An 18,533-nucleotide genomic window follows, 5' to 3' on the forward strand; every position below is an offset into this window, starting at 1 on the left:
AAGCCAAGGCCCACTAAAGATTTCTGGCAATCACCAGGAGCTAGGAGTAGGAAGAATCAACTCCTTCCTGTAGCCTTCAGAATAAGCAAGGCTCTGCCAACACCTTGGCATTAAATTCTGAGCTTCCAGGGCTGTGAGAGAATACATATCCATTCTTTTAAGCCACTCAATTCATGGTGCTGTATTACCATAGTCCTGGAGAGGTGTTACGCTAAATGATGGATTGTACAAAGAAGGAGCAAACTTGTTTCTGGTACATGTGTGTCACCTTTGGAGACTTCAAACATAATTGAGGTTCTGAGTTCCTGCTGGTGAAGTAATTAAGCATATGGGATTTGAGTATTAATGTTGTGAACTGAATTGTATTCATAGAGGAAGAAATGGTGGAGAATTTCTAGTTACTTAGAACAACATACAAAAATATTTAATGACTACTATTATTTGTCAAGTTTCCAGCACTGTTCTCAGTGTTTCTGTGTACTAACTCATTTACATTGCCCTTAACACTGAGGCACTGAATCACACAGTGTCTAATCAGGTCTCTCATACCTTGAATATATAAAACGGGATTTAAGGCAAAAAATTATTTACACAGGAGAGGAAACTGATGGGAAGCCAACCTGGGGTGCTGAAACACCTGGATTAACAGCGTGAGGAAGCTGCTGCCACCCTTAGGTTGGAAGGGCAAAGGGAGAAGGGAGCGATGACAAAGGCCAGAGATGGGGCTACCTGTTTAATGTCAGAGCCCCAGCAGGCTTGTCCCCAGAGGGCTGAAGCTGTGGAGAAAGTGGGGCCAGTGGGGAGAGCTGGTCTGAGGAGGAGACGGACCCCAGCTCTGTCTTTTGTCCCTTATCCATTCTGTTGCTCTTGGCTGAGCACAGGGAAGCTAGCTACAGTGGGAGCCTGAGAAATACAGCTGGGAGGGGAATCGCCTCTGTGATACAGAGCAGAGAGGGGAATAAACAGTGCCAGAGTTGTTCAGGCCTATTCTACTCTTAAACTAATTTTTGAGATGAAAACACTTAGGGATCAAAGGGTAAAGTAACATGTCTAAGTTCACTCAGCAGGGCTTGAGACCTGAGCCCGGGCAGTTGGGCTCCATCACCTGTGCTTTTAGCTCCCGCACACAACAGTGTCCTCTTAAACTCAGGAGGAGAGCAGAGGCAGGGGCTTGGTGTGGAGATTACTGTGATCATCCACAGGTCAGGAATTAAGGGCCTGAATGAGACTGGTATCTGGGAAACTGAATGAAATAGATTTCCTTGAGAAATATTACAAAGGGAAGAATTATTTGTTTAAGAAAATGAGAAAGGAAATAGCTTTAGGTCACACAGAAATATCTGAAAAGAGAAGCAATTTATTTTAACACAACAGTGTTCATTTTCAAGGCAGAAAATAAGTGAAGCACTGTGATGAGATAAAAAATCCCATATTCATTACAAGTTTCACCGCCACAAAATAATTTAAAATGTCTCAGAAACTGTGCATTTTCCTTTTGTGAGGCTGCCAAAGTTGCCTCTCTTTTATGATTTTGTTTTATCATCTGCCTTAAAATACCAGCTGGCTATGCTAGTCTCAATAAATAATAATATACTAAGATAATTTTGGTTGACAATTTGGAACCATGAATCTAAATGACAGTAGCAAAATTAGAGGTGTTGTTGTGTGCAGAGCTTACTTTCTAGTTGACTAGGTGTAGAATAAAATATGGAATAGTTAATTAACTGGACTGGGGAAAAGTATTGCATTTTTCTTTTTTAATGATTTGTTAGCTCAGATTAATTAAGAAAATCAACAAGTCTGCTAGCAACTGATAATTACTTGAATAAATAGATGACGCAAATCTTTTCTAAAAATATAGGTTGCAAAAGACAGAGAACCAGCTAAAGGAAGCATAAATGGTTTTTCTAATGAATGTGGCATATGGGCAAGAGACTGCATATACAAATTAAGTCAAGAATGAGCAGTTATTTCAATTTAACCAAAGACAAATGCCAATTTGGATGATTTAGACAACCCCAAATTCCCTTGTACTTCAAGTAAATGGATCTTTCCGTTGGTCTGGATTATCCAGATGATTCCTTTAACTGTCTTCTTTATTCTGTATGTGGAGATAGACATGGGACATATTTTCTATCTCATGTGGGTAAGCTAAAGCAAAACATGTAGTAAATCCCTGTTGAGTAGATCTGAACTTTCCTGCAGCATTAGATATTATTTGGTGATTACCTGTCTGCATCAATAGTAGGATATGTAAAGGGTACCTTTACATATGTAAAGGATATGTAAAGTCTTGAGTTTCAGGCAATGGAAAATATGTTAGATGTACTCGTCTGCATAGTTTGAATTATGAACCACACTGTCAATTTAATTTATTCAAGCACAGTTTGGACCACCTTTGGGCAGCACCGCTGTAAAGAAAGACCTTAAGTTAAGGACAGAAGAATTAATTAATTAAGGTTCTTTTCAAGTTTATGAAATCTCAAAACTGTATTTCCAAGAATAATTGGATTGTGTAGGTTTAAACACAATCATTTGATGGCCTTCCTTTCTATGGGAGTGGTCAATAAATGCATCCTGAAGAAAATGGTAGTATGTAGCCATTCTATTTTGGTTTCTGCTATGTATATTTAGGTGACAATTCAAATAAGGGGCTGTTTCTTTGATAGAAAATGAGGAACTCATCTGATAGTAGAGTTGAACTCAGAAAGTAAGTGGATTTTAATGCACTGACCATCATTCCAGAAAGGCTGCAGACACTTATTTGCATAAGAGCAGGGCCACACTGCAGTATGTTCACCATTTTGAAAAAGTTAAATTGAATTTTAAAATGAAAAGAAATGTAAAAACTGGAGTTAAATATGTTTATACTTAATAAACTTATGTATCTGAATTTAAGTGTAATCTTGTTGGACAAAAACATTTAACATATTTAAACATGACATTGTTTCTCTAGTGTGAGAAACTGACAGGGTAAATGAGGACCAAAAAGTGTAACAGATACTGGGAAATAGGAAGAAAATATTCAAATGGGAAGGAGAACAAGGGATGAGGGAGGGTGAAGGAAGGAAAGGAAAAGAAGAAAAAAAGCCAAAGTAAAACTGAAACAGCTTTTGTAAATAAAGGGAAGCGGGGTTGAAGGGAGGAGAAGATTTCAGGGAAAAAAGAAGAATCAAGAAATATCGTATACAGCTACAGACTTCCTCTAATTTATATGATCACTATGTATATGTAAAATGCACCAATAAAAAATAATAAAAATCATTTAAAATATGAAGTTTATGAGAAAGGAGAAAACTGCCTTTACTGTTTAAAGGATTGGAATTACTGACCTAGGTACACCCCTTGTTTTTCTCAGAAAAGACAACAGCGGTCAGAGTGGAAAACTGGCTTACCTGTGATCACAGAGATCTTCAGGGATAGAGCTAAATTAGATGCAAAATCTAGAGATCTCTAGTAATCAAGAAAATCACATATTAGTAACCTTTTTTTTTTTTTTTTCCTCTGGTACCGGGAACCGAACTCACGACCTTGCACTTGCCAGGCAGGCGCTTTTGCCGCTGAGCTAAATCCCCAGCCCCAATTAGTAACCTTTTGAAAAAGAAATATCAGAATTTGTGAGCATTCTCATTCTTGCTGACATCTGAATTGACTTAGAGAAATTTATATGCCTGAGAAAAGTTTGTCACAGCCATTTTGAAACCATTGCTAACAAGACACATCTTGAATAGTCATGAAATAAAGACACACTTTACACTTGAAAATCTGTAGTTCACTGTTTATGGTTACCTTTTATAAAGCATTCCATGAATGAGGGTGTCAGAACCCACAACAAAAACATAAAACGAGTTATGTGTTATTGTGAAACTGTACAAACTAAAAAGAGTACCCAGAAAATCAACTCTAAAGTTTCAAGCTAAAGAAGTGGAAAATTGAGGTAAAGTACTGATAGAAATCCTATAATTTAAGATAAACAGGTCATGTAGGTGCACTTCAATATTACCAAAGTACCCTCTTTTATCTTACTGTGTTGTTTAGGGTTAGATAGGAAAAGAGAAACCATTCCGGGTATTTCACATTGACATGACAATGCAGGGACCTATTTATGCAGGTGTTTGAAATGTAAAAGTAAAAAATATAGATGCTGAGGTTACCTAGACTTTCAATTGTAATAAGTGGCTAGCACCGTTGGCAATAGAAAACATATTCAGAAGAAAAATACTGCATATTTTCTCTCCTACATGGCATCTAGGGGAGGGAGGGTACAAAGGTTAAAGGGGAATTGTTAGGGAAAGAGAAGAGGAGCAGAGAGAAGGTATGACAGGGTAATAGGGAGGGTAGATACCATCAAAGCACATTATGTGGATCTATAAAAATATCAGTGAAATTCATCATTTTGTGTAATTATTATGTGCTAATAATTTTAATAATAACAAACAGTTAGTTTCACTAACTGGGAACTTGGCCCTTTGTTCCTGGTGTTCCAGCCTCTGCAGGGGTCATGATGTGGCTGAGAAGGCCATCCCTGTTCAACTCTCTAGAGCCATGACAGGTAGCTGATTCTGGAGCTGTCAAGAGAGTCTGCACGCCATTAGTACAACTGCGTTCTGTTATCGGAACGGTGCTGACAAGACCAGGAAACAGAAAATAAGTTTTTCCCCCTCCCCTTTCATGTGCTGGTCTCCTTGTTAAGTCTCCCATTGGTAGAGCTTACCTGGAAGACATGATTGGGGAAACGGAGGATCTGTGTTTTCTAAGCCTTATCTCCATGCTCACAGATTACATAAGGGTGGGCTTAAGGCTGGGACAAATAGGTAAATAGCCTAACACATGTCCCTGATTTTAATGTGTGTCATTATTTTATCTACTACTCACAAGGAGAAATCTACAAGTTACAGTATAATGTTAAGCATCTCAGAATTTTATCACAAATCATTGCACGCCCCTGTCATCAAAGTGTTGCAAAGTAGTATTTCTTAGAATACTTTGCTCTTGTCTGTTGGCTTTCACCTCCAGGAGCAGATACCCATTTCGCAAGTTTTTATACTGGCACTTCCATGATCTCACCAGTTGATATCCATTGATGATTTTAGACAACAGCCACTGTTGTGGGCTGGGTGTGTCTCCTCAAATCCAGATGTTGAAGCGCTAATCCCCAGAACCTCACACTGAGACTCTATTTAGAGATGGGGTCTAGACAGAGACAATTAAGTGACAATGAGGTGGTAAGGGTGTGCTCTAATCCAGTCTGACTGGAGTCTATATAAGAAAAAATTTGGATACAGAAGGAAAAAGGGAAAGGGAAAAGTAGAAATTCTTCATGTGTGAATCAAGCAGAGAAGCTTTAGGTGAAATTAACCCTGGTAGCATCTTGATCTTGGATTTCTAAACTCTAGGATTGTTAGAAAATAAATGTGTGTTGTCCCTGCCAGCCAGTCTGGGCTATCTCGTCCTGGCAGCATTAGCAGACCACTGCAGCCAGGAAAGCACTTTAAACTTAAGACACGAAAACCCAATAAATCATACAGTTCTAGGAAGGGCCAACACTGTGAACCTCTCTGACGAGATTCACAGCTAGGTAGGCGACCAGAACTACTGCATAACTGTGGCATAGTGAGGGTAGGTTGAAATCTAACTTCTGCGATCTAAAATGTTAAAGAAAACTGTGTATCTAATTAGTGAAATATAATCATTTCTTTAGTTTTTCACTTCTATGTACCACAATTCTCTGCCAGGTCTATTTTCCCTAGCTTCTGCTTTTCTTTTTTGTAAACTCTTAATAATTAGTGAGTTTTAAACACAAGTGTTTATGTAAATTTAAAAGTTATATTCTTTATGTAGTCATTGACTTAAGAATCCAAATAAAGACCAGACATGGTAGCACACACTTATAATTCCAGCACTTGGAAGACTGAGGCAGGAGGATGGCCATAAGTTCAAGCCCAGCCGAGGCTACATAGTGAACTCAAGATCAGGCTAAAGTACACAGTAAGACCCAAAACAATGGGTCAAAAAACCAAAACAACAACAATGTCCAAATAAGAAGAAATGGATAATTTAGTACTGAAATGAAAATTAGAAGAAACACGTGTAGGTGCAGCTTTAATACATAAATCAAAAATACTTTTACCATAGAAAAAGTTAGTCTGTGCAAACCAATGAATTCTGATGGTGCCAACTGAGAAGAAGCAATGGCTGAGGGCAGAAAACAATGCAAAAGCCCAATTCACAATTGACCCAATTTCTACTGGGGCTGAAAGAAGTCTACAGTGGGGATTTCTACTGAGTAGTGTACAGCTGCAGTTTACGTTGTGTGTTTTTTTTTTCAAAAGTTCAAGTTTTATCATTTAAGATGACCATGAGAAATATAAGATTTTTCCACATCAAGACTGTTTATGAGTATATGTACTTTATATTTGCTTCACTGAACTCCCAACTCTTCATCTCTTCTTTTTGCTAACATATCCCCTCTTAGGCTCCTAGAAGAAACATGCTTTTAAAAATATAGGCAAGTCAACAGAATATTATGGCATCGTTATAGAGAGCAATAATCTTCCAGCAAGTGATTTCAGCTTTTAACAACTGGAAGGTAATGAATAATTTTCTTCTGCATAGTTTCACTGGGATGAAATGAGCCTCTTTACAAATGCTGAGCTAAGCCCAAACTATAATTAAACAATTATCTTTTAGTTTTCAGCTCTGACTTCTTTCTTTGTCTTCTGGATTCTGCTTGAATAGGATTATTTTCAGATGTATTCAATCCTTGGTCTTGGTGCCCAAAACACCGTCACCTTTTAACTTCTCTACGCTTTCAACTCATTCAGAACCTGGGGCACAGAAACTTCTGTGTCTAAGTAAAAGAAAATGTGAGTTAAGCTGGCTTTAACAATTAGTAGGATGGACTGACTCACCAGAAAGTGGAAAAGTGGGGCAAGTTTTAGGCATGGTACATTCTGGGCTCAATTTTTTTTTTTTTTTTTTTGTGATCTTCTACATTTGGCTTTCTGAGGTTTATTTTCTGCACCCACATGAGCCTGAGATAGAGAGTGTGGTTTTCTACAGGTACTTAGTGAAATCTTTGTGTGCTATGCCTTCTGGTCTACCACAAAACAAGTCTTTGTCCTGAGATAAAAAAATACATAATTGGTTCATCTAGAAAATTAACTTTGCCAAAAGAATTAGGATTTCCTTTACCTGTTTGCTCAATAAAATCCGGTCATAGAGAGCTGGGGTTAGGAGAGTAGAATAGACATTGAAGAGCTAATGACAACATACTCTGCAGGCTCAAGATTTTTTTCATTTTCCCTTTGTCTGTTTTTTCCTGTATCCTGCATTTTCTTCCTGGTTTCTTCATGTAATTAACACTTTAAACTTCTCTCTAATTTGCATTCATTAAATTTCTTGCCACTGAGACCTGGGAATGATGAAGAACATCCGGGCTGAGATCCTTTGATTCCAAACAAGTGTGACCTGCTGATCCTGGACAACGGCATGTGAGTCTGGTTATCAGCTGTGTGTCTCGTTTTTACTAAAAAAGCCTCCTTCTTCTAGTCAACTTAGCACAAAAGGAATGAGGAAAGCAAAATCGAGCTTTCATGTTTCTCTTGCTCTCTAGATACAGGGAGAGTAGGAGATATGGTAATCATATCCTGGCAACCTGCAAGTCCTTAAAGACCTGGTTCTGTCTTACCTAGTCAGGGAAATTTCATCCATAATGCCAAAGAGCTGCAAATGAGAAAGACAGACGACCCCCCCAGGGTGTCTGGGAGAAAGAGGCAGGGGTGTACACCTTTCACATTCAATTAACATCAAGTAAAGTCAGAACTGTTAAGGGTGGCCAAGAACTCAGGGCTACTCTGGGAAACAAATATAATTCTATCAAATTACATTTGTATCCTTAGAAATTAAATACATCATTTGTTCTTAAAAATTATAGCATTATTATTATGTCATGCCTATTATCTTGTACCTTAAGTCTGGCAGGCTTCAACTAGTTGGGCACCATGCTTTTAAGGGCCTAATATAAACCATCTAAGTGGAGTATTATTTTTACATATGAACACATGTCATATATGCATTACTATATATTTTTTTTTTTTCTTTTTTTTTTTTAGTTTTTCTCCGGTACCGAGAACTGAACTCACGACTTTGCGCTTGCCAGGCAGGCGCTTTTGCCGCTGAGCTAAATCCCCAGCCCCGCATTACTATATTTTATTACAAACACTACCAGTCATCTTGTTCTTTCTGGAGTCAAGATTGAGGGAAACCAAAGATCAATGCATTTTAATTCAGTGTTTTTAAAATTAGACTAATACATGTCTGACTATAATTTTAAAATAAAATAATATTGCAAATCTAATAATCAAATAGATGCCTTCAAATCTTTCTATTCACACCTCAAAATCGAACTGCTATAAATTCTTACAGATTTTCTTTTGGTATTTACCCACTTATTTAATATAATCATACTGCCACTTTTTGAGTTTTTACTAAGTAGAGATTAGTTTTATGGCCCACTTTTCCTAACTCAGACTAAAAGCATATACACATCTTTCTTCTTCTGTCTCATTCACTGTCTCTCTGTTCAAATCTCCCAACCCACTATAGTCGTAATGTTGTATTTTCTTAAATCAATATTGTGTTTTCATTATTATCTGTGTGAGTATTATTCCCAGTTGAGCCAAGGTGAATAGTGATTGCATTTCCTTTTTTTGTATCCCCAGCTGTTCTCCCTGGAGTTTTGGTAATTTCTGAATCTTTAGGTGGCATTAGTTTTGTTTCCCCATTCATAGTGTCTGCCTAAGCTATAAAACCCTTCCAGTGCACCAGTAGCTGTTAACTCTTCTTTTCCCCATGGAAGTCCTCATTGAGTCTTGGTACCTCCTGCTCTACACAGGATTAGTTTTTTCTGAGCTGGACAGCTGTGGTCCAGGATTTCCTTCCTTCAATGCTGTGTGGCTCTTGGAGGGTAAAATATTAGCATTATTATTGCTTACTGATCATCTATATTTAATATTTATATTGGTTTTATACAAGTGTGTTTTTCTGATCCAAGTACTAACCAGGCCTGACACTGGTTAGCATCTGAGATCAGGCAGGATTAGAGGTATTCAGGGTGGTATAGCCTGAGAAAGTCCAAGTGTATTTTTCCTTTCTAATTTTTTTTCACTTTCTGAAATACTGTCTGCCCATGTTCTTGACCACACATTTTGACATTCATTTCTATGCTCTATCTTTGAAAACGCCAAGGTTTTACATACAGTGTTGAGGATCAGAATATGATGCCCCAAAGCATGACACCTTTGTATGCTAAGTATTTTTGAGTTAAAGGAGATTGGGAGATTCACTAAAGGAAGAGGAATATATCTCCAACTTTCTTTCTACCTTATTCTCCGACAAAGTGAGACATACAATGTAGAACACCTCTCCCCAAAGTAAGCCATGTCTTACTTGTCCTTGCATTTCGAAGAGTGTCATGTGACAGGTTTCCTGCCCATGGTTTGCGAAAAGAATGTCTTTTGCAGGAAAGAATTTGAATAAACAGACGGAAGTTCCCCTTAGTTATTACCATGAGATCATGCTCCATTTTGTCTAATCATGTTCCTCCACAACAATCCACTTTTTTCATTAGACATAGCATAACATACATGGTTTTCCCTATGTCCCTGGGTCTTCATTTTCAAAGTTCCATACTATGTGAAACTCTTAAATAAATTTGCTATGCTTTCCTCTTGTTATGCCTTTTCCTCTTTTTTATGTTTCAAGAACATCAGTCATGTATATAATAATGTATTAGGAAAATACTTTACGTTTTCTATCCGAAAACAGGTGAGCTTCTCTTACACTCCTAATTTTTCAAACTTAGATCAAATTAGTAAAGATCAAAATAATTGAAAAGCTTGATTAAACAAATGTTCAGATAGGCATACAATTACTATAAATATTTAATGTATTATATGAATTAAAAATAACCCATGTTTAATGAAGTAAATTATCAACATTCTAAGTTTAATTTAAACAAATGAGAAGGGTGCTCAGAAAATACAGTATGCACTGAATAATGGCATTTTGGTTAATGATCAACAGATTTCATATGAAGACAGTGGATTCATAAGATAAAAATGGATCTGAAAAATTCCCATCACTCCATTGCATCTTAGCATCACAATGTTGTAGCAATACATGCTACACATGTATCTGTGGACACGGTGCTGTAAAAATACTTATTGTGCCTCTGGTTCTGTAAAACTATAGCACATATAATTACCAACAACCCATACTTGATGGTCTTAAATGACCATGACATTGCTTATGTATTTACCATGCTTTCCTTTTTATTCATATTTTAGAATGCACTTCTTTTATTTAATAAAAATTAGTTTATAATAAAACAATATATTGTGTTATGCCAGCTGCAACCTCATTATCTCCTGTTTACGGTGTCTTTTCTTTGCATCGTTTATTTTCATGTTTGATTTGATTTCATGTTTCATTCATCGTGACACCTAACTGTAAAAAGTTGACTGTTAGTGCTGCCAGGAAGAAGCCCCATCAAGTAATTGACCTGGAAATGAAACTAAAATTGCCCATTGCCCTCAAAGGTGGTAAATCAGTGAAGTGTATTGCTTGTCAGTCATTTATGTCCCTTTCCAACACAACTATGATTTTAAACAAAAACAAAGGTGGAAGCCAGTAAGGTATCAGCTTCAGTGAAAGGAATAAGACAGAAAACTTGAGGAGGGCCTTCCAGTATGGAGCCATTTCCAATGACCTGGACTGAAGACAAGATACATAAACATATCCTTCTCAGAACCAGGATGATTATGGCTAACCCAAGACAAGTGCAGTGTTGAAAGAGAAGGGTACACCTGGTGATACTGTTGAATTTGCCACATATTTTGGTGGCTTAAACAATTCGTGAATCTATTCATTACTTGATGTGAAAGGTGACCGGTAAGTCTGTGAGTGCTGATAGGAAGGCAGCTGAAGAATTTTTGGAAACCCTAAGCTGATTGTGGAGGGAAATTGTTTGCCAGAGCAAATCTTCCCTATTCTGGAAAAAGATGCCTAAAAAGATTTTCATCTCTAAGGAGGCCAAGTTAATGCCAGATTTCCAGGCTTTGAAGGATAAGGTCATAGTCTTGGCTGGGGGTAATATGGCAGGGTTCAAATTAAAACTTTTTGTGATAAGGCACGGTGAGAACATCAGGGCCTTCAAGCATATCGACAAGCACACAACATCACTGTCCTGCAGGGTTAATAGCAGTGATGTCCAGCTTGTCTTCCAATATGCCCTCCTATTTTGCTGTGCCAGTGAAACGGAGAAGTATTGTTTGGATTATAAGGTTTTGTGGGTTATTTATCACCCTCACACATTCTTCCTTCTATTAGGGATCACTGTTCCAAACATCAAAGGGGTATTTCTCTCTCCAAACACCACTTCTTTGATGTGCTCAATGGATTAAGGTGTTATAACAGCTTTTAAGGGCTGCAGGCTGAGGAGTGTCTTTTCCCAGGCTAGCGTTACAACTGAGGAAGATGCTGCAAAGTCACTGATGCAATTTTGGAAGCATTCCTGCACCTCTGACTACTTTAAGTACCTTGCTTTGGGGTAAGATAATGTTGCCAAGGAGTGTGTATATGGTATATAGTTGAAGATACCTAGGTTGCCCATGCATGACTTCCAAGAATTTGCCAGCAATGTAGAAGTTGTCAAAATCAGCAATGCTGTGGTTGAGATGGAAAATGAGTTTAACTTGGGTTGCTGGTGAGGATAACATGGAGGAGCTTCTAGTGGAGCTTCCTGAGGAATGGACTCGGAGTTGTTGAAATTCAAACAGGAAAGCAGAGCAAAATGAAGAGGCAAGAGAAAAGAAAACTGCAGAAGGAACCCTCAAGAAGATTCAAACTGAAGGGTTTAGCAGAAGATTTGCAGACTTTAATAAGCTGCTTAAAACATTTGAGAACATAGACCTCAATGCAGAAAAATTTCATGAATGGAGAGGAACGTTCACAGTCCATCATGTTTTTACAAGCAAGTCAGTGATGAAAACCAAACAAGCAAATGAACAAACATGCAAGCAAACAAACATGGAATGAAGAGTGATACTTGCTCAAGAAGAGCCCTAGGAAGGCCCCACAGCAGGATTCCTGAAGGTGGCATTGTCATCATAGACGATGACAGGGCCATGTGTTACCACTCCTGAAGACCTGGTTGGACAAATGTGGAGGTGAAAGAGAGCAATACTGATTCCCGTGAAGTATGTCGGCTTATGGTAGTATGTGTGTTTGTCTCTTAACTTTTAACAAAAAGTTTAAAAATTACAAAAACAATAAACATGAAGAAAGAAAATATTTTTGTATAGTAATGCAATTCATTTGCATTTTAAGTTAAAAGTTATTACAGGAGTCCAAAAGTTAAAGAAAATTTAAAAATTGATAAAGCTAACAGAGAAGGTTAATTTAGTACTTAAGGATATTTTTAGTAAGTTAGTGTAATGTAAATGTACCATTTTTATAAAGTCCATGTAGTGAACAGTAGTGTCCTGGGCCTTCCCATTCACTCACAATTCCAATGCGGATCATCCCAGAGCAACTTCCAGTCCTCCAAGTTCTATTCATGGACAGTGTCCTATATGGGTGCACTTTTTTTTTTTTTAACTCTAATCTACATAGTTTTGCTGTGTTTTTTCTATGTTTAGGTACACAGATATTTAGCATTATACTGCAATTGCCTACACTATTCAGTACAGAGAGATTCTGTACAGGTTTGTAACGTGAGACCAATAGGCCACAATATACAACCCAGGTGTGTAGTAGGCTGTCTGCATGTCTGTGCAAGTTTAACTTATGATGTTCATAGGATGATGAAATTCCCGAATGTTGCATTTCTCAGAGCATATCCCTGTTGTTATGCAATGCACGACTGTACAAACCTATAAAGCATTTCCTATGTTAGCACTAATGTTCACATTTATAAATCAATTGATTTGATTTCCATACCACTGGATGCTGACCTACTGTTATGGTGCCCTCCAATTCTCCTTTGTGTGGAAAGCAGATGGATTACAGAGGCACTATACTCACTGGTGGATGCATCTACTGAAGACTTCAGCAGCTGATTGTACTGTTAGTGGGTAGGGCTTGGTTGAGGTGAACCACGGGGACCATGACCGTATTCTTGTCTCTGACTCCTCCCTCTGTCTCTGCTTCCTGTATGCCATGGGTTGAGCACCTTGCCCTTCTGTGACTCCACCATGCCCTTCTGTGACTCCATGTCTATCTTGGAGCCAGCTAAATATGGACTAAACCTGTGACCCAAAATAAACCTGCCCTCCTTTAAGTTGTGGGTATCATGTGTTGTGTCCATCAATGGGAAAACAGCTAAGAAACCTGACTTGGTTTGAGGTGATGATGTGAAATTTGCCCCAGATGAACTTACCTGAATATACCTGAAATGTACCTGATCATATTGATGTATAAATGTGGATGGAGGTGACTTAATAGGCATCTACATTTCTGCAGCATTTACCATGTGACAGGCACGGTTCTAACTTCTCTACCTTAACTTGGAAAACAGAATCTGTGGGAGGCCATTGACTTAAACTGAGACCTTGCAATAGGCTCTAACAGAACAACCCACATAGAGTCACTCATGCTAAGGTTATACGTCACCAAAATAAAATCTAAGCTGTGCTTGCAAGATCTTATCTTCTGAGAAAGCAAGAGAGGGATGATAATAAAATCTCCAAACAGGCCAGTTTTCAAAATAAGCAGGAGATTTACAACAACCAATCAAAAGGAGACCAGTCAATCTTGGTTTAGCAGCATGATTAAAAAATCTTCTTTGTTTAATCTGTACAAGGAAGGTAATTCTGCAAGGACCAATCCATTTTTTATTTCTTGTTTTTATTTTCTTTAATCCTTTTGTCTATAAAGCCCTCCTTTTCTGTGCTGCTCAGCCAGACGTCTTTGTATTTCATAAACAGGATTTATAAATCTTTTAAGCCAAATTTACTGATATTTTATTCCTTGAAAAGTATAGTAAGCTCTCATTTACAGTTTCATGAAATGGATAATGCTATGATCTCCTTTTGAATGTCAGGAAAACTGATGCTTAAGTGACGACTCTAAAACCACATAGCTAGTATGGTGGCAGTCAGATTTTTAATCCCCAGACAGTCAGTTCTGAACCTTATCTGGGGCTCTCAGTACATTATACTATGAAGTATGTATTAAAGCATAGCAGGACCTGACCTTATCAGTTGGGGCTGTATTTGTAGTGTTTATTTTATTTTATTTACAGTTAACATGTGTGAGCCCTACCTTACATTTCTTTTGGTGAATGTATGTGCACATTTCTGTTAGGTGTAACTCAGAGTGGAACTGGTAGGTCATATAATAAATATATGTTCCACTTGGGTAAATACTGTCAAAGGCTTTCTAAAAGGACCAGTTTGTACTTCTACCATTAAAAGTGTGCTAAATTTCTATTATACCCCAACGTTGTAAATAATGATGGCTTTTCTCATTTTTACTTTTTTGATGAGTGACAGAGATGTCCCCTTGGAGTTTCAATTTGTAGTCTTCCAATGCCTAATGAAGCTGACATTTCAAAACCTTTCTTGGTCATATGGATAATTCCTTTTGTAAAGTGTCTTGATGGTAATGTTAAATCACCTGGATCATGATTTGAATCCACATTTAAGAAAGTATGAATAATCCCATCCCACTACTGTTAGACCAGACTCTTTCCTGTGCAATTCTGACAGTTTAATAAGTATGATTGGGCGGTTATATAGGGCTGCCTGGGGAAGAAAATGCCCCTCCACCTTCCTCCAGAACTTAAAAGCTTTCATAAGCAACATATATTTTTAGCAACTGGTATTTAACACTTGACATGTTAACTTGACTTGTTAGTGAGGTATTTTCCTCCATCCCAATGGCCATATGCTCCCAGGTGACACCTCTGAGAATGCTTACCTCTTGGAAAAAAGCTGAGCTGTCACCACTTGACATATGGTGAGTGGTAGGTGGACCCTTTCTTCTCTATAGGGCATCTTCCCCTGCTGCTTCCCTGGCAAGGTCAGCACGTTTTGGGCATGTGCCTATCTAAGTCATACAGAAGTGACACTTCCCTTCCCAACAGGGCAAGAAGCGGTGCCTACATCAGTGGTCACACTTGCATTTCTTTTTAGGGAAGAAATGAGAAATGGTTTTGTAAGAAGCAAATGTTTGAGTTCAATTTTATCATTACAAAGCAGGGGCAGAATTACTATAAACAGCTGTGGGAAGCTCAGTTTCCTTTTCTGTAAAACTGTGATAAATGTATAGGATCTACTTTTCAAGGCCATTGCAAAGTTAGAGATGCGTAAAATGTGTCTAGTGTGGAGTGCCTCACTTGTGAACAAAGGGCAAAAAAGATCTTATTTGTGCTCACTGTGATGCAGTACAACCTATCCCTCAAATTAGTGGCTTAAAATAATAAAGATCTATTTCTGAGATTCTATAGATTGACTGGGCTCCACTAAGCAGTTTTGCTCCACCTGGCCACTAATGAATGAGACCACAGTAGCTGGAAACTTAACCACTGAGATGAGGGCACAAGAGCACCACTCATTCTTTAGACCCTTGCTCCATGTCGTGACCATACTCTCCATATATACACACATACATCTGAACTGGGCTTAAACTCATAGCTATCTCAGGAGAATTTTTCTTATATTCCATTATTCAAAGAAGGAGGAAGGTCTGTTAGTTTCCTATTGTTGGGTAACATATGAATACAAATTTAGCTGCTTCAAACAATACTCACTTATTATCTCTTAATTCTACAGGTCAGAAGTCCAGACAGACTGGTTGGATTCTTTGCTTTTAAACCCTCAAAAGGCTAAAGTTAAAATTTTGGCTTGGCTGATGCTTATTTGGAAGCTTTGGGGGAATAATTTAAGGTCATTTGAGAATCATGCTTGGGATCCTTTAATTATAGGGGTAACCTGTATTTAAGGGGTGCATAGGAGGGTGATATGCATATATAAGGAAGGAAAATTATAGAAGGCATATATGTAAGTTAATGATCATAGGTTATGACATCAGATAGTAGCTATAAATCTCTGGAAGAGTTGTATAAACAAGTGAAGTGGGCAGCAACAACTTTTTTGACTTTCTTTACCCTTGTTCATTCGTTTGAAATAAGGAATCCCTAGATATAAGACCCATAAGAACAAAGTATTCCTTTGTTCTTGCTGTTGTATTTCTGTGTCAGATACTGTTGTATTTCTGTGTCAGTGCCTGATAAAGGTCACGTCAGTGTTTGTTGAATGAATGAATCACTATTTACAATGTGAAGTGTTCCAGTCCTAGGCATAGGATATGCATGGGATGACATTTCCCAGGTGATGTCTCCAATGCTCTTGCTCCCAGAGTGACCTTGTGAGGATTAGCTATCAGTGAACACTCTTCATTGAGTATTTGATCTGAGCAAGCTAGACCTTGTAGGGAAAGTCAGGAAAAGCCCATTATTGCTTTCAGGACTATATAATGATATAGTTTGTGTATGTGTGTGTGTTGGGGGACAAAGAATAAGATCACTACAATGCCAGTTGGTAGAGTTATTTTGTGAAGGATGTAATTAGTAGAGAAATGATTTAAATATTAAAAAAGAGGATGTGTGGAGCCTCTTGTGTTTTTAATGTATTTGATCTGTCTAAGCAAATGAATAGACTCTTGATACATAAAATAAAGTGAAATTAATCTTAGAAGAGGAACATATACTATATATCAATAAGATAAGAAATAAATGAATATATATATGAAGAACTAAAAGGAAAACATTCGTTTGTTTCAAAGGGATAGAGCTACACATTTGGAAATAAAGGCAGATGCAGTAATGGGGAATCTAGACTTTATCTTACAAATTGTAGGAAGTAGAAGAGATGGTTCAAAACTATCCCACATCCCTTAGATCATTTTAGTATACTCAGCTAACTTCCAACTGCCATGTTTACAACTCTATGTCTGAGGACTTTTGTGGAGCCTCAAATGTACTCTGAAATACTGTGGACTCCATGCTCCTCCGAGGGAGCAGTCCTTAATCAGTGACTGATAGAAATGTTGTGTGTCAGCACCTTCATTAGTGTATCAGTTTCTTAGAACTTCCACTACAGAGGATTACAAGTCTGAGGATTACAAATAACAAGAAATCATTGTCTCACATTTCTGGAGACTAGAAGTCTAAACTCAAGGTGGTGGCAGGATGATGCAGAGCTCTGGGAATCTGGGTAGCAGTTTTCCTTGCCTTTGGGGAGCTCAAGATGTTAGTCTTTCATGCTCGCTAGTTTGCAGCTGTACAACTCTGATCTCTGCTTTCGTCTTCACATGGCATTCTTCCTTTGACTCGTATCATCTTTTCAATGATACCAGAAGCACTGGATTAAGAGCCCGCCTATTCCAGTACGATCACATCTTAACTAACTGCACCTGCAAACGTTATTTCCAAAGCCACAGGCAGAAATAATGAGGTTTAAAACTTAATATATCTTTTGCAGGAGACATATCAACTCAAAATATTTAGTATACGACTCCTGTATGAGTTTCACGCCATGTTGCAGAGTTTTAGCAAAGGATTAAGTGCTAGTTGTCCACTGAGCAGTCTGACTCTTGCACAGTCTTACTGGCTGACTTCACTTCTCTATATCACCCTTTTAATTTGTTGTAGGTGTTTCTTGCATCTCTGAAGGAAATAGCATAGTTGGCTCTTGTCTTGGAGGTCTGTTTCGGGGCAAACTAAAAAGAAATAATGAGTCACTGAAGAATTTTTGATAGACTACTAATATATTCAAAATTTAATTTTTGAATTTTAGTTAATAGTTTAACAATTTGTGGGATACATAGAATGTGCCAGGATTGAACAGAGGCAAAGTGATTCTAAATTTATTTCCATTTTGATACAAAAGAGACAGACTCTACTGGTGCACAAGAAAGTGTATTGCTTTGTATAAATCATGTTGGCACCTGCTTCTTAAGATCTGATTAGAACCAGAAGATTGCATGCCTTGATCAAGCACATTGACACATAGCTTTATGCCCATAATTATATTACATGAGATTTGTACTGTTTATAAAAACAGTTCTGGTAGGAGTAATGTTTAAATTGGTCAGTTTAAGGATGATTTCTTTATGTGATTAGCCTCAGGGTTTCTTCTACTCCTAACTCACCAACAGATTCTTAAATATGCAATTTATGAAAAATTATTCTTGTTCTAATTCCTCTATCATTTTAATTCAGCCTTCACTGAATATATTATGAGTTACTATTTTAAAGCAAAAATGTAGAAATATTATTTCTCAGAAATGGATACAAACAATTGACTTTCAGAATATTAAAGATGATTGTGATGTGAATTAAGGGATAAGGAAGGAGTGGTTGGCAAAGAGAAAGTGAAAATATTTTCACAACTCAGTCTCTGTCTCTTGTGGCTGTCAGAGATCTCTCCAGCAGTGATCACAAATGCAATCGTCATGAATCCCTTTTA

The sequence above is a fragment of the Chinchilla lanigera genome, unplaced genomic scaffold, assembly GCF_000276665.1.
Source record: "Chinchilla lanigera isolate Chin_1 unplaced genomic scaffold, ChiLan1.0 scaffold00029, whole genome shotgun sequence".
In the NCBI taxonomy this organism is placed as follows: domain Eukaryota; kingdom Metazoa; phylum Chordata; class Mammalia; order Rodentia; family Chinchillidae; genus Chinchilla; species Chinchilla lanigera.